At 42.5% G+C, this 8,754-nt stretch overlaps 1 protein-coding gene and 1 pseudogene across 1 annotated transcript in view; one reads left to right on the forward strand and one right to left on the reverse strand.

Annotated features, from left to right (window-relative positions):
- Bspry (B-box and SPRY domain containing) overlaps positions 1-8,754 on the reverse strand; it is a 31,564-nt gene that overhangs the window by 22,268 nt on the left and 542 nt on the right. The gene's annotated exons all lie outside the window — the stretch shown is intronic.
- LOC114683733 lies at positions 8,212-8,312 on the forward strand (annotated as a pseudogene).

Genomic DNA, 8,754 nt, shown 5'->3' on the forward strand with positions numbered 1-8,754 from the left:
AGACCCGCGTGGAAAACCAAATGGAGTTGCTTAAGCTCACCAGCAAACTGAAACTAACTCATCACAAACTCGTTTGTCTGGAACTTCCAAGAAAACAAGAGACAAGGATAAAAAAAGAGAATATGTGACAGAAAGAAAGCCACGTAATCTCTTATTAACCCACACAAGTCAGATTTAGCTCAGTTAACTAGGAATTTCCCTCTGTTTTGACTCTATAAGGACAGTAACTTTGAAATGACTTTATTTCTGCTTTCTGTAACTCTCCAAGCAAACCTCATCTACTCAGTCCGTCCATTTTATAGAATGAGATGTTGCCTCATTCTAGAATTGTTAATAAAAATCAATCTAATAACATAAATAAGTGTATAGTCATTTCATCTTTAGGCTATAAAAGGAGGAAGTGGTGACCATGAGTGTCTATTTCTCTGGGTGAGCCTTGGTGGGCTTGAGGCAGGCAGTACTTGAACTTGAGGGCTTACAAAAGCCGGAAACCCTTTGGAACAGAGAAGAAAGGATACCTTGTCACGTTACAGTCATCCAAGAGATTTATTGGGTAATTATCTGTGTACCTGGCCTGTTTAAGCACTGGAACGACAACGGTCAAGAGGAACAAAGTCATCTCCGTAGACAAATACAATAGAGTGTCGGTAGTGATAAGAGCTACAGGAAAGATCCAAAGTTGCTGGGCCTGGCGGTCCAGGTCCAGGATGGAAGGTTATAACTAACATAAGAGAAACTATATACAAAAGTACAATAACTATATACAATATATACAAGTAATACATACCTAAACAATGTCTAGTCCATTTGTATTTGACAAATTCAGAGAAAATAATTCCATTATCTATTCTATTTTGGTAAGTCCAAAATGCATCTAATTCACTTTCTATCCTAATAAATCTTCAACTATAAACTAACTAAACTTCAACTCCCTCAGAGACCCAAAAAGGAAATATTACCTAACAAAAATAAAAGCAGGAAGTACATGCAAGCAACTTCCAAAAAATTGTGAGTTGACAGAAACAGCCAGCTGCCTGGACAGTCACCTGAGGTCTCTCTGCAGTGTTGGGTCATCATCTTCAGCCTATAGGCTTAGTGTATCTGACAGACTCATTTGTGAAGTAGGATGTGCACAAGGTCAACAGTTCGACCTCACATTGGGTGAGAGCAGTCCATGTACCAGAAACACCTGAATTCCACTAGTGTCATGTCATGATTCAGGATTTTAAATTCTGGAAATTGTTGATGGTTTTTTAATTCAGCTGTCCATTCTTCTTGGCTGTGTATATATGGCTTCATCTCAGCATCCCCTTCTTCTCCACATCCCTCTATTAAATGCCAGTCTACTATTGAGAGGCATGAGTTTAGTTACTCTTCAAGAATAACTGTTTCAGCTGCTGTTCCACTGCATATCAGAAGCCATCGGCCCACTGCCTGTTCAGCTGCCTTCGAAGAAAAGGGCACTGTACCTTTTCCGGATTGCGAAGGCTACTTCATGGATGATGCCATATTGTCCTGGCCTCAGAAGATGCCTTTTGATAAAGCCATAACCACACTTGTTTTTGGCAAGAATCAGTAGTCTTTTGATTCGTGTCCTGTCTGTCCATTTTGTTCTGTTGATTCGAGGATACTTTGTTGTCCAGTGGCTAACTTTTGCCACAATGTAAGTTAACTCTATATGCAGTTTCTTCAATGCCCATATTTTCTCTGAAGTAAATTGGTACATCTATTTGGAAGATTGAGACAGGAGGATCCCAAGTTCAAGGCCTATCTGGGCCACAGGGTTCAAGTCCAGCATGAGCAAACTAGCAAGACTCTATGTCAATCAATTAAATACTATATAATGTAAGAAAAAGTGACCTAAATTTAATTTCAAGTGTTGGACAACAAGGGCGGGAGAGATGAAGAGGTTAATTAGTTGACAAACTCTAGGCCAAGAACAAAAGCTGCTCTATATATGTCTCCTCAGCACAGCCGATGTAATATAATATAATAATCTATATTATATAGATTTAATATAAACAACTTATGCCCTCCATCTCCAAGTTTTCCCTTAACTATTATGTCCAGCAAATCGTTTCTAACTGTCACCTAGTTCTGCTGCTGGTGGTTGTAGGGACTTGTCCCAGGGTCTGCTTCTTTGGGGGGCTGCCATCTGTAACCCCATAGTGAATCCTTTTATTTCTGAGACCCCTTGGCTCAAGAGTGAGCTTGAACAAGAGGAGTGAGAGCTTGTGGTGGTGCTGATCTAGAAGGGAGGGCCTAGGAAAACTCTGGGAAAAGCGAGCCACGAGAATCCCCGGGAGAAGCTGGCTTTGGGCACAGGGACAGTGAGTGAAAACATTCCTGGGTTTTATTGTTGTTTGTTTGTTTGTTTGTTTGTTTGTTGTCATCGTCATTTTTTTGGTACTGGAGACTGAACTCAGGGCCCCACACATGCTAGACACATGCTCTACCAATAAGCTCAGTCCCCTTTTTAAAAACAATGTTAGCCCAGGCTAGCCTTAAACTTGTGATCCTCCTGCCTCAGCCTCTAAGATTGGGATTACAGATATGTACCGTCATGCCCAATGCAAAATTTCTTCTTATGACATCTGCTTCCCCTTAGCAATGAATTTCATGCAATTTATAAGTGCAAAAACCTACAACAAATGAATTTACAGTGCGATAAGGAATTCTTAGCCCATCCCACACGATACAGGAGGGAGCACTGATTATACAAACTGGGATTTGGTGAACAGCCAACTCTGTACCCACCCCTTCACTTCTGTTCACGACTTTTCAGTGCTAAAGACTGAACTCAGGTCTTGGGCACATCAGGCTCATTCTGCCCTGAGCTACACCCCAGGCCCTTAAGCTTATTCTTTTTTTGTTGTTTTTTTGTTTTTCGAGACAAGGTTTCTCCGTGTAGTTTTGTGCCTGTCCTGGATCTCACTCTGTAGACCAGGCTGGCCTCAAACTCACAGAGATCCTCCTGCCTCTGCCTCCCGAGTGCTGGGATTAAAGGTGTGCACCAGCACCACCCGGCTAAGCTTATTCTTTGTAAATGTTTTTCAGAAAGTATTTTAGGGAGCATTCTCCTTCCCAGCCGAGGTGCTCTTCGATGGCAGAAGAGCCTTCACCACCTGCCTGGCAAGGCTCTGTGCCCTCTTCCTCACTGTTTACACCCTGGTCCAGAATTGCTGGTGTCTGGGCTCAAAGTCATGCAACTTCAGTCTGCTCAGATTCTGGGAGGAACAAGGCTATCAACATTATGGCTTCGTTTCCTCCTGTGATGTTTTCACAGGACAACTAGCTTCACCTGTCACCTTTAAGAGGGCTAGGCAGTCTGCCAGTGCCAACAAACTCAGACACATAGGTCCCTGGTGACAAGGTCAGGACCCTGGGGCAAAGAGGCCTCTCCACCTGAGGCACACCAGATGAGCCCAGAGCTCCTCTCTAGAGGGCTTTCATGACCAGTTCACTCCATAGGAGGAGCATGACCAAACTGGGTGAACCAGGAGAGGACCAAACAACTCGGGCAATAAAGAACCAAGAGCTGGGGTTTGTTTATGTAAAGTGGAAAGGTGACGTCATAGGCACTAGTAGCGTCGGTGGAGGAGGTAGGAGATGAGGGCCTTGGAAGCGTGTGCATGAGATCACGTTGCTTACTACACTCACGGTATTCTAGAACCTATTCTGATTCCCTCCAAGATTCTTCCTCTTTCATTCTTTTATCAAAAGCGCACAGCAAGTAAGGCTGCAGAGAGGACCAAGAGGTTAAAAGTACTTGTTGCAGGTGGGAACAGAGGGGGAGGAAATGGGAGGAGAGAAGGGAGGGGAAACTGTGGTCGGGATGTAAAATAAAAATAAATTAATTAATTAAAGACAAAGAATACTTGTTGCTCTAGCAGAGGACTCTGGTTCAGTTCCCAGCACCCATATGGTGGCTCATAAGTATCCATAACCCCAGTCCCGGGAGATTCAGCAGGCACCTACATGGTGCACGTACATGCCATGCAGGCTATATATTCACACATGTAAAGTAAAATCAACCCAAAAATCAAAACAAAATTTAAACACCAAGTGGCTGGAGACAGCTCAGGTTGTAGAGTGCTTGCCTGGCATGTCTGAAGTCCCGGGTTCCATCCCCAACACCATATGAAACCAGCTGTGATAGTGCATTTCTGTAATGTCGGCACTCAGAGTAGGTGGAGGTAGGAGCATCAAGGGTCAACCTCAGATACTTTTTTTTTTAAAGCAGGGTATGGTGGTGCATGTCCTTAACCCTAGCACTCAGGAGGAAGATATAGGCAGATATCTGTGAGTTCCAGGCTAGCCAGGGCTACATAATGAGATCCTGCCTCAAAAAAAAAAAAAAAAAAAAAAAAAAAAAAAAGAAGGAGAAAGGACAAACTCCACTCTAGGGAAAGTGCAAGAGCTTTGAAAGCACAGAAGTAGAATCACTAACCGGGGTGGCGGGGGAGAACGACTCCAAAGATTTAGTGGGTAGACAGGAAGGTAGCCTGTGAGCTGAGGGTACACAGCCAGACAAAATAGGTAAAGAGATATGGATTAGTTACTTTATATCTTGCTGAGACAAATACCTGACAAAATCAACTTAAGAAACAGAGGGATTGTTTTAGCTCACAGCTTGAGGGATATGTCTATCTGCTGGTTAGTTTTTTGTCAGCTTGACATAAACTAGGGTCATCCAGGAAGAGAAAGTGTTGTGTGACATTTTGATTGTATTCTGACAATGAAGTTCGTTTTGAACCAGAGGACTGAGGTAGCCACTAGCTGACCAAAATGAACCACAGAGGTTTTGAAGGCCTGAGGACAGATAGAGAGACAGGAAGTAGTAAGGCGGAACTTAGAGAGAGGATCTCAGTCCTTTTGGATAGAGAAACGGAAAAGATAGGAGGTCCCTGGTGGCTTCTCTGATCATTCAGGTTCTTACCCTGATATCTAACTCCTAATTTTTTAATGATAAAGAATAATTAGATAAATGCTTCAAAAACTGTCCTCATTGGCCTGTGGCAAGCCCATGGAGCATTTTTAAAAATTAATGATTGGATGTGGGAGGGTTCAACCCACTGTGAGTGGTGCCCCATCTATAAGAAAGCAGACTGAGCAAGCCAGGAAGCAGCATTCCTTCATGGCTCCTGCTTCAGTTCCTGCCTTCAGGTTCCCTCCTTGAGTTTCTGCACCCTGACTTCCCTTCATGATGAACTACAAGCATAAGCTGAAATAAACCCTTTTTCCCCTCCGCTGCTTTTAGTCGTGGTCTTTCATCACAACAACATGAAGCTACCTGATTTATATAGTTTACCATGGCGGGGATGGCATGGGTGCAGAAGCAGGAGGCAGCTGGTCACACTGCATCCACAGTCAATAAAGAAAGGGTGATGGATACTGATGATCAGCTTACTTTCTCTTTTTCATTCACTCTAGGACCCCAGACGGAATTAATAGATCTCGAAACCCACCTCAGTTGATCTATCTAGACACTCTCTCATGTGCACCGAGGTTTGTTTTTTCATGATTCTAGATTCTGTCCAGTGACAGTACTAACCAGGACAGAATGTAAGGATGGTGTGTCAAGATTCCAAGGTAACAAACAACCAAGTGTTGAATCAGGTAGCATAGCAGCAGAGAGGGTAAAGATACACACACACACACATCATATATACATATATAATATATATATATATACATATATATATATATGAAAAGCCTTAGAGACTGGATGAAGAATTTGGACTTCACCTTGGATATTCATTGTTTAATGGGCATAACGAACCACCTAAAAGCTTAATGACTTTAAATGGCATTTGTTTATTTGCTTATGATTCTGAAGATTAGAAATTGGGTTTGCTTACCCAGACTACTTTTCCGATGACTCTTCTTGTGGTTTCCACCATGTGATGGCTTATTAAGGACTAAATAGTATAAAACAGTCTCACTCATATATAGTCAGACATTTTTGGACCCCCAGCTTCTGAATGAGGACACCAAGACTTTTTATTAATTATGAGAGCTTGGCCTTAGCTTAGGCTTGTTCCCAAATAACTCTTAAAACTTAAATTAACCTGTTTATATTAATCTACATTCTGCCACATGGCTCATTACCTCTCTTCAGTACTTTATGTCTGATTTCCTCTGTGTCTGACTGGAGAGTCCTCCAGCCTCAAATTCTTTCCTATCTCTGCCTGGAAGTCCCACCTATCCTTTCCTGCCTAGCTATTGGCTGTTCAGCTCTTTATTAAACCAATCAGAAAGTGCTTTAGGCAGGTGAGGAAGGACAAAGACACATCTTCATACAGTGTGATCAAATATCCCCCAGTAATCATATGCATGCCATTTGGTGCTAGCTGTTGGATGTGCTGTGTCTCTCAGGTGAGCTGGCTAGGATTTCAACACTGCTGTAATGGCAGTGGTTGAAAAAGATGAGAGGAGAAACTGAGTCCTTTTGAACTTCAATTCAGAAGTTCCACTGTAACTTCTGCTACATTCAAATGGACAAAATAATTTTTAAGGCCAGGCATAATGGAAGATTCAACAATGAATTTATGGTTATTTTTAACCTATCACACCCTGGATGATGTTGGCCTGAACCCAAAAGGTGGCTAGGGAGAAATGAGAATATTTAGAAAGCAGAGTTGGAAAATCTTGGGGGAGGATTGTTCTTGGGGAGAAGTTACAAATGATTCCCAGGTCTGTGGCTTGGGTGATTGATGGGTGGCATTGCCCGGTATTTAGAGAAAGAAAAGAAGAACAGGTTTAGGTAGAAGATGATGTCTCTGAGTCATGTCAAGGAAGAGGTGTCGTTTAGATAGCCAGGTGTAGATGAGCAGGAAGTAGGTGGAATACAGGTGAGGCTCAGGGACAGGTCTGACTACAGATACCAGTTTGGAAGTATCAGCTGCCAGAAGCCTAAGGCAGTTCTCAAAGAGGTTGTATCCCAGAGCAGAGTGTTTTGGGGATAGGACACTAATAATGACTTAGTTTGTAGCTATACTTAAACCTACTGGAGTCTCCAACACAATCAGGAAGTCTATCTTCTGTCAAGTGTATTGTGACAGCAATGTGAAAAGCAACTATTACATGTGCTAACTCTAAAATTTATTTAACGTAGCTATTTATTGAAGTTACTTATTTTGCCACTTGGTTAAGTGACAGTATTGCTCTGGTGCAAATGAGATGATGGAAGAAATGAATTAAATATGCACAAAGAGTCCTCAGGGTTCTGTGTGTGTGTGTGTGTGTGTGTGTGTGTGTGTGTGTGTGTGTGTTTGCTTTGTTGTTGTTTTCAAGACAGGATTTCTCCATATCGTTTTGGTGCCTGTCCTGAATCTTGTTCTGTAAATCAGGCTGGCCTCGAACTCACGGAGATCCACCTGGCTCTGCCTCCTGAGTGCTGGGATTAAAGGCGTGCGCCACCGCCACCTGCACCTAGACTTCTAACCGACATAGATAGAGCTTAGCACCTGCCAAGAAATTATCTCCCAACAACAGCCCACTTGCTCTAAAAGTAATGAGTGCGTTATCAACAGAAGGAACATTAAGGGCTAGAAGAGCCCCAATCAGGAATGCTGCAGAGGAAATTCTCTCCGTAGACTGGAAGATAAACCTAGTGGCCAAAGCTGATTCTGTGAGGGCACACTTCTCTGTTAACACCCGTAGACACTCAACTTTCAGAATCACCGCAAATCCCCATTGAATGGTAATCCTACTGGGTGCCTGCTTCACACAAGGAGCACCACTAGGATATAAAAGACTTGTTGGTTAGGGTCTCATCCACTCGCTTATTCGTTCATTTGTTCAGTAAGCCTCATGCTGTGCATCCAGATAAACAGATGTTGGGTTGGGACTGGAAACCGTTTTGTAGTCGCTCTTAGCTGTAAGTATCTTCCCGTTTGGATCTCAAGGAGGTCCTGAGAGGTCTCTTTGTTACAGTGCTGGCCTGTTTCAGTTTAATGAAAGCCAAAGTGAAAAGTATGTAGTTTGGCAGCACATATACTAAAATTGAAACAATGAAGAGACTGGAGAGATGACTTGGCAGTTAAGAGCACTGCTCCTGCAGAAGATCCAAGTTCAATTCCCAGTACCCACAGGGTGGCTCACTACCATCTGTAACTCCAATTCTGTGGGATCAGACCTCAGCTGGCATCAGGCACACAAGTGATGTACATAGATACATGCAGGCAAAGCATTCACACACATAAAGCAAGTTATTCTCAAACTATACTTTTAATTGGAATGATACAGAGAAAATAACATGGATCTTGTACAAGGACAGCAAGCAAAATAAAAATGTTCCATACATATATATTCGCTTTGTTGTTGTTTTTTGTTTTTCTCTGCATAACAGCTCTGGCTGTCCTGGAACTCACCATGTAGACGAGGCTGGCCCTGAACTCAGAAATCCGCCTGCCTCTGCCACCACCCAGCTAATGTTCCGTATTTTTGAAACTCATTTCTTTATATATTAAAAAAAAATTAATAAACACACACACACACACACACACACACACACACACACACACACACACACACACACACACACGCCGAATGAAAGGAATGGAGTGGATGTTGGGAGAAACGTCCGAAGAGGGAAAAAAAATCTGTTTGTTTCGGGGAAACTTCAAATAAATTATCTCAGCGAATAATAATTACACAGATGACACTTATTAATCGCCTTTGTGGCTAAGACAGAGATATCACTGCGTTTTTTAGATGATAAAGATTTTTCAGGCAATGTGGTTCAGCACA

The sequence above is a fragment of the Peromyscus leucopus genome, chromosome 2 (assembly GCF_004664715.2).
Source record: "Peromyscus leucopus breed LL Stock chromosome 2, UCI_PerLeu_2.1, whole genome shotgun sequence".
NCBI classification, from domain to species: domain Eukaryota; kingdom Metazoa; phylum Chordata; class Mammalia; order Rodentia; family Cricetidae; genus Peromyscus; species Peromyscus leucopus.